At 37.0% G+C, this 13,373-nt stretch overlaps 1 long non-coding RNA gene across 5 annotated transcripts in view; it reads right to left on the reverse strand.

Moving 5' to 3' along the window:
- LOC106488765 (uncharacterized) overlaps window positions 1–13,373 on the reverse strand; it is a 173,410-nt gene that overhangs the window by 46,159 nt on the left and 113,878 nt on the right. The window lies entirely within an intron of this gene.

Raw genomic sequence — 13,373 nt, forward strand, 5'->3', positions numbered from 1 at the left:
TGTAGGATTGATAAGACCCAAAATAAGAGTAAAATATTTTATCTTCAGGTGGAAGACTTTGGATTCCCTGAGCCTTCTTGGGAAGATTGTCTTCATTTGATATACTTTGCTATAACTATAAAACTACCTTATTAAAGCAAAAATTCTTGACAGCATATTTAAAAGTTTTTCCCTTATGGTGACAATTAAAACCTGCAGTAGCTACAGCAGTCGGTGCACTGACTGTTCAAACCCCCTTGGAAAAGGCTGAAAAGGGTAAGGATAACCAGGAAAGGACAGACTAATATATGGGCTTTGCTCAAATTTCACAAACAAGAGCAATGTGTTGGCTAGAAAAGATCATTCATTACTGAACTTAGATGACAGAGAGGTAGAACAGATTTTGCAGAGGCAACCAGAATGCAGAATAAAATTAAAGAAAAGAACTGGAAGGGTTCTTCAGAAGTCATCTAGTCATTTCCATTGCCATCATTTTGGCTGGGGGAATTAAAGAATGATTTAAGCAGCTGAAGGGGGTAGAAGGTGAGAGGGATAGGACAGGAGTAGGCAAGAGGGGAGAAGTTAACCTCCACTCTGGCTCCTATTTCTCTACCTGGGAGACCCCATTTTACATGACACTGTTACTCTATCTCATCCCCTCCTCTGCCTCTTAAAATATGACCCATCTCTTTGGAGTTTTCCAGTGATATCCCTCTGAGTTGACATTCCAGCTAAAATTAGGAAGGCAGATTTCATTCCTTTTTTCTGAATCTCAGACCTCTTTATAAAAGTGCAGTACTTTTTCCTTTCCATTTGGGGAAGGTTCTGGAACCTGTAGCCGGAGTGAGTTAATCCTGAATAAAAAGCCCACTGCTCTTCACAGACCTCATTAGATGAATCTAATAAACTTGATTTTTAAGGGTTGCATAATTCAGTATATTTTGGGTGTAATCTGCTGTCCCAAGATACAATTGATTGTCTGGGGTATATGACTTCATACATATTGATAAATGTATTATGTAGTGGGCATAAAGAACATTATGGTTAATGAAAAGAAAAGCACTGCAGAATGAGCATCTGTGACGCTGCCAAAAGGATTATATTTTTATTAGACAAGAGTGACAGTAGATATCATGTTTTGGAACAGACTTTGAAAAACCATTGAGAAATTAGGGTTGAAGTAATATTCTGCGTATACAATTTGTATGCACACACTCAGCTTTAGGAGCTGTAGCACTAGCTTATTTTGTCATTTGCTAGGTTTTATGTTCTGTTCTCTCTCTGTGTTCCCTGTTCAAGCAAAATAGCTAAAACTGTCTTTATTGTAGGATAATCAAATTGTCAGTTAAAAATGAAACTAGTTACATTTGTTCTAAAGTGCCCAAAAGAATGGTTCGTTAGGACCACTTTAGGAGAACCAAGAGTAAGGCTCTGTGCTGGTACGAGATTCTTCACCTAGATGTTGATGAGGTAATGCGTATGATGTATGATTACAGAGAGGAAATGAAGTTATTCAGCCAAAATTTCCAGAAACAAAGCATCTCACTTTTCAAATCATTCCTGTAATTTAAAACTCTAAACTCTTATTTGGCTTCTTTAAGGTGTCTAAATTGTGTCCTGTTTGTCACTGTCTCTGAATTTGGAGGTTAAGTGTGGATCTCCTAAGATATCTAACTATAATAAAAAATATGAACTTGTTTTGTGTGAGGATGGTTTAAACTGATACTGGCATCTTTTCATCAGTCTTTCAACAAATTGTGGATATTTAATTATACCTAGGTTAAATCACTCTCCTTAAGTTCTTTGGGTCAGGGGCTTTGTAGAGTATCCCGAAGATGCAATGGCCATCATCTAGTTCACATCAAAAGGTCATGAGTTAGACTTTTAACTCTCACTTTCCCCCTTTACTAGTGCAGAAAGCATCACTGTGGCTTATAATGATTTCAAAATTGAGCTTTATTAAGTAGGGTAAGCAGAACTATATAACTGTGCTCTTTCATCTGTAAATTATACAAAAATTATTATTTAAATATCAAAATGAGTTTATATCCTCATAGGAAGTATGTGTACTTTATTTTATTCCCTCTTCCCCCCCCCCCTTTTTTTTAACCTGCTTGGTTTTCACAGCAGCATGATACTTTCAGTCAGTGTTTCCTGTTTAGGGCATCAGATCTAGAAACTTGGTATGTAGTTCCTAAATCTGATATATTCTTCCTTTATGGCCCTAACTGCTCTGTGCATCAGTTTCTCATCTTTAAAGCAGAAATAGTACCACCTCTCTGGGTTTTTTTTGTTTGTTTGGTTGGTTTTTTGGCTCTAAAGTATCTGGGAGAAGAAACAGACTACATGGCTGCAATACAGCTTGTCAGTAATATCTTTGCTGCGTGACATATAATGAATGCCGTACTTATCAATTTTAAATAATTCATACATAAGGAAGTAGATATGTTCTATGTATGACATTGTACATACTGGTCTACAAGATAAAGAGGAAATAAATATGCCACTTCAAAAGAGACCATTTCAGAAAGTTTTATCAAATGAAACTACTGGCTACTGCAACCTGAAGACAAGTAGTAGTTTTGTTACTACAGATGTGAATGGCTGATGCAAAATCTGATCCTATTGACTTCAAGGCAAAACTCCCACTAACTTCAATAAAGCCAGCATTTCACCCTGAAACTTAATTATAAGTTACCTAAGGAGCTAATCAAAACACCATGATAAAGTTACTTTGCACAATATGCAGAAATAAATGCCCCTCTCCGTGTGGAGGAAACTTACGTAGCATAAAGCAATTGAGACGAATAAAATACATGGTTGGGTCATGTTTATTTTATGCATGACTCAGTGCCCTTTCCATCTGCAAGTCATAAGGTGCTTACAGTCAGTGCATGCTAATGTGAGCAGGGTTTAGAAGGATGATAAAACTGGAAATAAAATACTGTCTTAAAAAACAATGGGTAAATGTTATTTTTAGAAACATTTTGTTTCCCAGCAGAGAGCACAATTGTCAGCTCATGGCACCCTCATCCACTGTTGCAGGGGCAATTCCTCAGTCAGTTGCTTTGTAGTCATGAGCCTGTGTTCTTAGGGTGACTTACTGTTGATCGGGGTAGGCGATGTTGGTTTTATGGTATACAGTGTGAGCCCATCCGATTCCTACCAGAGACTTGCACTTGTACCAAGCAAAGGTGAAATTGTGGCCCCACTGTAGTTGATAACAAAACTTGATTTCAGTACTGATGTAACTTTGCACCCAGCTGAATCCAATGGGACTTGATTCCATAATTAAAACTAAGTATATTCATCTGTCTTCATACTGGCACTTAGTGCAGTAATATTCTTGGGGCATTTAATTTTTGTGTTTAAGTTTCATTGTGTTTAAAAATGCAAAACTAGTCCCTGACAGTTCTGGAGGTTTTCACAAAGTAAACTGTTTTAATAGATAGGCACAGAAAAGTGTACATTATAGGTCACATGTAATCGATGCTAGCTTTGCACTGGAATAAGCCAGAAGAGCATGCCAGAACCTGTTTCAGGCATCAGCTGAGCTGCAGTCCCTCCCCAGCCTATATATGAGGCTTCAGTACCTCTTTCCAGCATCTCTTCCATACAAATTGATCTTTCTGTATTACTGTAACTATAGACACATGAATGGCAAGTAATTCAGGTAGAAGCCCTTAGGTATGTGGCTCTGTGGGGCATGGTACAACATTGACATCTGTGTCTGATGACTAGGATCCACAGATAAGGCTGTAGTACTTGAACACCAAGGAGTGCACTGTGTATGTAGTGTATACATGCCCACTGAACATACACAAATGCTGTACAAAGGAAGTCACTTCTTTGATTGTGGCTTCAATCTGCAGTTAACACTTGTTGTAGATCCTTGTATTTTTGCCCATCTCCTAAGGTTTCAATGGAGGGGATCAGTGCAGGATCCATGTGGGATCAAGAAACAGCATCTTCATGGAATTCTGTGCAAGTCTTTTTAAGTAGCTGCTGCCACACCTACTTCTGTGCACAGCAAAAAATCTGCAGAAACCCCAAGCTATACATAAGTACTTCTTGCATCCTCTAAAACAAAGGATGTGAAACAAAGGTTGAGGCCTGTGATGTCACCAGCAGCAACACAGCTTTGTTTTACCTGGTCTTTTATTTCCAAAAATGCACACTCTGAGATGGGGAGCAGGCGGAGGGGGAAAGAGATAAAATTGTTAAAAGCTGCTCTTCTGTTGCTCTGCTTCCCTTTTTTCCTCCTGCTTGGCAACCTCCACACCTGCTGTTCTGACTACTAAAAATTGTCCTTTCTTTTGTCCTGAGCATGTTTCTGCCTCAGAGGAGAGGATAAAGGATTCACTAGCATCTTCTTCTTGTTCTTCTGCCTTGTAACTTTCAAAATCAAGTTCTTGTTAACAATTCAATGTCCTTGGGGTTCCAAAATTTAGTTTTTCAATTAGAACAGCTATGACCTAGTTCAGTTGCAGTGGTACAGGCTCTTAAAGCTCTTAAAACTAGCTTTTTAAAGTATTCCTTAAATGTATGGCAGTCAAAAAGTCCATTGCCTGCTGCAGTGTAAAGCTGGCACAGTTTATCAGGAATGAAGCAAAAGAACAGGTGAAAGGAAGCTCCTCCACTCTTCTGCCATGCAGTTTTCTTCTCTCCAACATTTGTTGATTCAAGGCTCCCACACGATCCCTTTTCCTTAGCTGGTGCAGTGACAGCTCCCTATGCTGTCTCAGTCAGCTTGAAAAACTGCTTTCATGTGTGATGTTACCGAGAGGAATATATGGAACACTTGAATATACCATCACCACTATCTTAAGGAAAAAGGCCAATTCTTTCTCACTCAGTTCTGACGAGTATTTTCCATCATTTTAATTAATGAAAAGGGTGAGCAAGTCTTGACTGAAATGTTTCCTAGAATTCAAAGTTATTTGACTCCAAGGGAAGACTAATGGCCAGGTTCAGACTTCAGAAGTGGAAAAGGCTTGCCCTTTGAATGAATTCTTACAAAAGCTACCCCCTCCCAAAACCAACATACACATACACACCCCAATAGATTAAGTGCAGAATTTTGACAGTTCACACCAGGCAACCAGCTGGGCTATTTTATTTCTCAAAGCCATATTCCTGCCAGCACTAAGGGTGTACCAACACTACCATGTAGTATAGAGATAGCCAAGCTGGTTCTAAATGAACCAGCTTAAATACTGGAAGCCACCCACCCTTCTCCATAGTGTAGACAAGCCTGCACAGAGCTCTGTGCTAGCACAGCTAGGATGCTTTCAGTTCCCACGTTAGAACTGGCTCAGATACTGCCCTAGCCTGCAGCGTACTGTTGAGATGTTTTCCTTAGGAGGGCTGGAATAATACTGGCAAAATGCTTGTAATGCAGACCCATCTATGCCAGATAAACTATACATTGCATTGGCATAGTAAAACAATACTCGCAAGAAAAAAAGTATTTTTGCTAGTTTAACCGCAACTGGCAGTTTCTTCTAGTGCTGTAATGTTAGTGAGGAGTTGCACCCTTTCCTGACTGAGCTAACTGTGCCAGCAATATTAGGTAGTTTTCCCATTATGAGGCATTCTTTTCTTAAAATGTGTTAAATAACACAATAACATCTTTGAGCAGGAACACCACTTTCCACTTTGACAGCCTTTTGGAAAGCACTAGGTACAGCACTGCTGTAAGATATGGATGGCATGCTTAAGGTGATAACTTTGTAGGGGTTGGTGCTTGGTAGTTAACCAAAGCTTAAATATGACTTGCTGCCCATACAGGGGTTTGTATACATAAATAAGTAATACATACTCACAGAACAAAAAAGCTGGGTTTTGTTCCCTTCCTCCCCCCTACAGTGAAGGGAAAGTCTGATGTATGTGTGTAACTGTGCTTGCAAATGTAGTGGCATTAACTGTTTGTTTAAATAAAGTTAAATACATGATTCCAGGATCTAGGCAAAACCTAAAAGACTCTCTCTCTTTTCATCTTTGACTCAAGATTTCTATGCTTCTTAGTATTTTTTTTTTTTAATTGGACTGTAAAGAAATGGAACAGTGTTCATATTTGTAAAAGCAAGCATCCTTTTTACGGTTGGTGGAAGGAATGAAAAGTTTCTCTGAGAATTTTGAATCCCTTTGAATCTTGCATATCTAAATTGAGCCTTTTTGCTGGGTCCGCTTTAACTTTTGCTCAGTTTATTCCCCACATTTTTTCAGCATTGAGCATAATGATTTTTAAAATTTTTGTACAAACCCAGATTAACAGAAAATTAGAAACAAATCTGTTTAGATACACATAATGATTAAAAATGCTCAAGAACATCAAGCAAAGTAAATCTTAGATGTCAACACGTTTTTCACAGAAAGCTTTATTTTTTGGAAGGAAAATACACTAGCCAGCTTCACTGTCATGTGTACATATACATGCTCTCAGGCTCCAGAGCAATGCAGTAATATACAGATTGGCAATATTTGTCTTATGACTATTAGACTTGAGAGGTTTTAACATGTCTGCAATACAACCTGTAGTCTTACCTTCATAACTTTTTTTTAATTCTCAATAACCTCATTAAAATTACATTAAATACTGTTCCTGCTAAACTAGTGGAATTCATATTATTAATTTGAGAGTTGGAATAGTGTAATATTTTAAATTAAAATATATTTGCTCTGGATCTGTACTGAACGTAGTTCAAAACACAAGCTTAAGCTTCCCTAGGGAAGAGCTTTGCATTTTTTTAAAAGCTGAAATGATATCTTGATTAACAGTAGAGATTTATAAACATTTTCAAATGAATCCTGTCCTGCTGTCAAGCTCCTTTAGAAACTTACTACAAAACTGCAAGTGTTTCTATATCACACCTGCCTCATGGGACACCAAGAGGGTCATTCAGGACTTCAGAGTCAAAATTGTGTTGTTTTAGATCACTTCATTCCATGAATAGGCCAGACTTAACTGTTCTGTCTTATTGTATTTATTTATTTATTTATTCAGTTAATGAAGCAGTCAGAATAGCCAGTCATGAGAGTTGAAACTAGCAGCTGGTTGCACAAAATCACTCAGCAGCTTTGTCTGATTCTATAATCTAGATATATATCTGAGCTGAGGTTTGTCTTCAGAAGACTGGTTTAGTTCATTAAAAATAAGGATTTTGGATGACCATAATAAGTCTTTGTTAGCTACCTGTGCTTATGCTGATGTAGTACACATAAATGAGAATGTACACATAATTCAGTCTTTCAAAAAAACTGAGTGCAGTTCAGAGCATTAAGAGGGGTTGCAGCTGTTGGCTGCAGAAGGAATTTTGCTTTCAAGAAGTAAAAAAGTTGCCAGTAACTTGTAGCTGATGTTAATTATTGACATCAGTAAATCATCACAATAACCATTTTGATATTACTTTTATACAGCTGACCATCTCCAAAAAGTAATTTAGGTATTTTTTCCCAAAATGAGATCTAATATTTACAGTGAAGGGACAGTTATAGGACAGACAAAAATCCTAAATTTTCTGACTTTCATCAGTAATAAATGCAATAAAACATACTTATCCTACTAAATATAAATATGTAATGAATTGCAACAAGAAATTAATCACCTAAACTTTGTCTGGAATGCTGCAATACTTATGTTATAGTAATATCTGTAGTATTGCTTTTGAGACAGTGAGGAATTGGGTTGCTAATACAGATTCATGCTAATTTAGCGAAGTTTCTCATCAGTTTAATTTTGTGATGGGAAGGTCTGAACATACCAGTGATTCTCTAAAATTAGTTATACTCTTGTATCAACGAATCTTTGACTTCTAGATCAGTCTTCTGTGCAATATACTGTGCAGTCAGGGTAGGCACTGTTAAAATCCTTTTCCAATTTGCATGCTCATGATATGTGCCTCAGGCTGTGTTGGTGTAGGATGGGTTACAATGGTTGACTAAACATATCGGTGAAAATGAAAGGGGTAAAAGAGAAGATAAATGAGTGACTTTTGTGGAGTAGTTGACAGTTGTAGCATGTATAAGTTTCTTGGCCTTATCTTATTAATAACAGCTATCACCTGCATGAAGTTTACAACACAGTCTCCAGGCTACCCTTAATTAATAGCTTGTTTTTAGGACCCCTGTCTGTTGTCCTTTCATGGCTATTTGGAGAACAGGAGGACAGTGTTTGAAATAACGCAAACTAGTTCATATTTTCAATTTTAAAATTTATTTAAAATTATAAAAATAAAAATTATAAAAATATGAAAAAATAAATTTATAATAAATTATTAAAAGAGGAGGAAGAGTTTTGTAACTAATGTAATCTAAATTTGTTCATCTTTAGCAATACTGAAAAAATAACTGCATGCATTTCCCTCAGTTGTGTAGAGACTTGCACATGCTTAACTTCAAGCATATGCACTAAGATGTTTTTGGGGAAGAGACACTGAACAACTTTAATGCTGCCCTCTATTCTAAAGGGTTTTCTACCAGTAATTCCTTTGCATAGGTCTGTTTTAATCATTTCAAATAAGACAACTGTTAACTTAAAACTAGGATCTGTTTTTCATAAACATTTCTTTTGAGGTTATTGTAGTGTGAAACCACGTTTTCTTAGTAATCAGGTTTCCCTTCATGCCAGTTATGTTGCTGCCTTTGTTATAAGACTCTGATTTTATTGCAGTAGCATACATTAACTCATACTAGATGCATTTTTCAGCCTGTTTTAATATGTGAGAGAGAACAGAGCTGGACTACAAGTTAGGTTCAGATCACAGCCTCCTGTTTTCCACCTAATTTTAAGCAGCTTTCTCAAACACTGTGTCTGCCTTGGCCACGTTACTCAGCCCCTTACCGATGGCACACTCCAACCTGTTGTCATCTGTTGGCTTCAAGTGAGAAAACAGGTTGAGAGGAGGCCATTTCCCTGCTCGTGATGCTCCCTCTCCAAGCAGTGTATGGGGGGAGCAAAGCTCCAAGCACATGTCTGAGGCTAGTAAGGGTGTGCCCAGGAGGAGAGTGGAGAATAAGAAGGGGTTATGGAGATCAGAGCCTTTTTAGGTATTGTTTAATCATGGCTATGGAAAATGACTTCCATGCCTCAAGAGAACACAGGAGGAAGTGGAGGGAAGCCTATCACTACAACTGCCACCCTGGCATGATTTCCCAGAGCCAGGACACTGGCACTTGCTGAGATTTGAAGGCCTGCAGGAGATGAGTGTGAAAAGAGAGAGACATCTTTAGTTATGTCACATGCAGTGGAACATTTTTACCTGTATAGTTATGTCTGTGTGTAGGTGTACCTGTCTCAGTATAACAGTGGCACACCAACATACCTTTTAATTAACATTATGAGAATTAGTGGAAGCTGTATGGCTCTTTGCACCTTTGCAGTGTTATAATTTTATTTACCTTGGAAGAATTGGTAGCTATTAGGATATTTATTAGGACCTTCTGGGCACTAACAAAATACAGAATTATATCACAACCTTTCCAAAAATTATGGAGCCAGAAGTAAGAGGAGGTATAGAAAATATATTCTTAAAGGAAGGATTATAAGACCTGGAAGTTGTTAGTCTAAGAAAAGACTGAGTGAAGATATGACAGCACTTTCTGTATGTATTAATTAAGGCTGATAGAGAGGTGTAACTGATGTATCTGCAGGCAAATGGTTCTCCAGCTCTATTGAGGATATGATGGGCTTGAATCGTAGCAAGGGAACTACAAGTTAGACATGAGATTAGAGAAACACTGGAAGTGGATTGCTCAAGGAGGCTGAAAAAAACTCTCCAGTGATGGAGGTTCTGAGAACTTCTTCTAAGAATGGTTTAGATGTACTTAATTCTGTGATAGAAAGGTGGATTAAATGACTTCTTGAATCCTTACTGGCCTATTCTTTTATTCTATGCAGAGAACTAACTTGAGAGAGAGTGCTGATGTATTTAATAAATTCTCTTGCTAGCACCTTTTGTTCTTTCTAATAACAAAAAATGCAAAATGTGTAATGTCTCTGAAACATCTGTCTTCTAAACATAGCTTTTCTTTTTCTTTGAAGTAAGGGAAAAATTATTTCTACATAAAATCTCCTTGCCACATGAAATGGCAGCTTTTCTTTCCAGTGATTCACTGATTCCCTTCTAGAAAACAGCTAGATAAAACCATAAGGGTAACCAAAGTAGTGTACATAGCAGCAAAGAAAGAGCTAAAATGTCACAGGGTGTGACTAAAAAGGAAAATATGGCGTAGTGATCTGATGCATAGATTTGATCATTGCACCTAGAGTACATGGTGAGGAGGGAGGTTAAAGGCAAACAAGTTCAGCTTCTGTAGTGGTGGTGAGGTTAGAAGCTACAGCACAACCAAAGACTTGGTCAGTAGAAACAAAAAGCTACCCACCTGTTGTAGCTCACTTTGATGTCTGTTCTCCCTGATTACAATATCACAGCAGCATTCTTTTGAATTTTGTTCTCTTTAAATAATTCATCATCACATCTTCTGATAGGGAAAGCAGTATTCCTAACGTAAGCCTTATTCCATGACGAGATAGCAAAGCACTTTGAAAAAAGCTGAGTAAGGACCATTATTTCCATTTCACATTAGAGATGTTGAAACAAAGCAAAAAAAAAAAAATCCTCTCATGCTGTGATTCCTCAACTATTTTTTTAGCCTAATTTATGATGACATAGTTGCACAGATACTTGTGATTGCTAGCAGAGGGAGAAGGTGTTGTGAGGCTAGAAATAGGCAGTCAAGGGATATGGAAGAGGATTCTCCTTCCCACCACAGAGACTGCAAATGAGGAATTGGTGCCTTAGACCACCCATCTAATCATTGATTTAAAGAAAGGAAGAAAACCTAGTCTCTTAGCTTCCAGGCCCTTCATCTTCTCCACTGGATTTGTCATACTTTGTTCAAATTTTATTAAAAAAAAAAAAAAAGAAAAAGAAACACTTTCCTCTTTCCTTCAAATATTATTCTCTAATTTTCAAGCCCCCAGTCAGTTTTGATTAATACTAACCATAACAAATTATTCAGCTATGTCACTGCTAAATACCATGTTCCTATCTCGTTTCCATTTTGTTGGCCTAACATTAGGAAATATTTTGTGTGATTTAAGCACTTTCTTTTACCGTGCCACCTGTTCTCCTGCCTGTCAGTTCCACCTGGCTGATTCAGTTCTAAATAGCTCAGAGACCTCCTCAGTGACGATGCGCTAACTATGACAGTGTTAACTGGACAACAGCATGCTTAAAAAAAGAAAATATAAGTCAAGTAGTGAATGGTTAGAGTTGTGTCTCTCTCTTCCTATGAATGATCATATTCTGTTTAATGATCACTGAATCAGTAGTTATAAAAGTTATAAGAGCATCTCCATATCATCACAAATATATATATGTGTATATATATCTACACACACATATATGTTTCCTGGCTCTGATCTTGCAAGCTGGCACATAATAAAACACAAGCATCACAAGACTTGGATTAAAATGCCAAGTTCATTGTTGCCATTTCTATTGAACCTAATTGAATAAATCTTTCCTTCCCCTCCCTGAAAAGCTTCTAGATTTCTACATACAGTAGTGATTAAAAAATTACCAGTAAGACTCTACTTTCAAAAACAGGCATCTTATTTCCAGTCTGATTCAGTCTTTCGTGATTGATACGCTATATTGTTTTCTCACTGTGCTTGTTGCCTGGTCAAATTGCATGCTACTAAGTAAAATATTTTACAAAAATCTACCATGCTAATATCTTATTAAACAACCTTCATCAACAACAATATCAAGAGAGATGAAATTTACTTTCTGTAGGCCCACAATGATATGCATCAATTATATTATTCTCCTTAATTATTTATTAATTGGGTTCTATATTAACCGTTCCATTAATGTTCTCTAGATCCATTTCAGGCTCACAAGCCTGTAATTACCTGGATTATCCCATTTACTGCTAAAAATGTCATTAGTTTTCTTCAAGTGCTCTGAAAGCTGCCATAGTTTCACCCCAAAAATAACTGAAAAAAGAATATATATGCTCCTCAAACAGCTCTTCTAAAATAACTGGATACAAATTACTCAGATTTGCAGATTTAAAATTATGAATGTTAATATCAGCTCATTAATGTCCTGCTAAATTATTCTTGAAATGGAAATATTTAAGTCTCAGCTATACCAAACATCTGTCTCTTCCCAGATGCACAACAGAAGTGCTTATTGATCGGTTCTCTTTTTCATGAACTATTACTGAATCTAACATTTTCCTGCAGTAACGGATCACTATCAGAATTTCTACAGCTTCAGTTTACCCAGGGGAAAAAAAAATCTTACTCATTTTATTCGAAACAATATTGGCAATACTTAGCTCTTTTTATCTTTTTGCTTTCTTGATTGAACTTGTAAATTCTTAACCTCTTGCTTATATTCAGTAGCATTCTTTTTTTTCCTTTTTATGAAACTTTAACTTTGAATCTGCTTGATATTTTAATTACAGAATCACAGAATCACAGAATCGCTGAGGTTGGAAGGGACCTCTGGAGATCATCTAGTCCAACCCCCCTGCTCAAGCAGGGTCACCTAGAGCACATTGCACAGGATTGCATCCAGGCGCGTGATATTAAAGTGATATTCCTTCTGAAAAAAGAGTGGCTTCTTTTGATGCTTAGTGAAATATTCCTAATGTATTCCTAGTTAGCATTCATAGTTTTCTGTACAATTATTTTTTCTTCCAAGTGTTGTGGTATCTAATTGTTTTCCCCTTAAAGGAACTGACTTACTTTAGACCTACAAATATTATAGTGGTTTGGATTTCACTCGTGTTTGCAGATAACAAATGTAATTTATCATAATTTCTTGTACAAAAGTTACCACTAATTTTTAGCTTTGTGATCATCTTGTCTTCATCCGCTAAGATGATTTGTTGCAGAATCTGCTTGTGCTGGACGCAGTATTTCTTGTTAGTGAGCAATCTGTTGTCTATAAAAGTTTTGTAGGTAGCTTTATGTCTTCCCTCCCATGCCCACATATGTTACTCAGAATTTAGTTATTCATGATAATGCTGATTTTTCTTTTCCCTCTTTGTTACATACAGGTGCAATTGTCTTGGGGTTTTAATTTGATTCAGTAGCCTGTAGTAGACACCAATTAGTAAACTACTTTGTAGTTATCTATTATAGCACTGATTTTAGAGCATTTGGCATCATATTGCTCTTGAGCTGTCAGTGTCTTAGAAACAAGCAATATAATTTTTGATATAAATTGCCATTTTTCTTTAATTTTTCTATGTTGCTCCTTTATAAACACCTTAAATTGTTGTCGTTGTTGTTTTTAACAATCCAAGAATGTGACTCACCCCCGGCAGCCTTCAGTGTACCAGCTAGGTGGAATTTCTTCTCCCAAATGAGCAAT

The sequence above is a fragment of the Apteryx mantelli genome, chromosome 1 (genome assembly GCF_036417845.1).
Source record: "Apteryx mantelli isolate bAptMan1 chromosome 1, bAptMan1.hap1, whole genome shotgun sequence".
NCBI lineage: Eukaryota > Metazoa > Chordata > Aves > Apterygiformes > Apterygidae > Apteryx > Apteryx mantelli.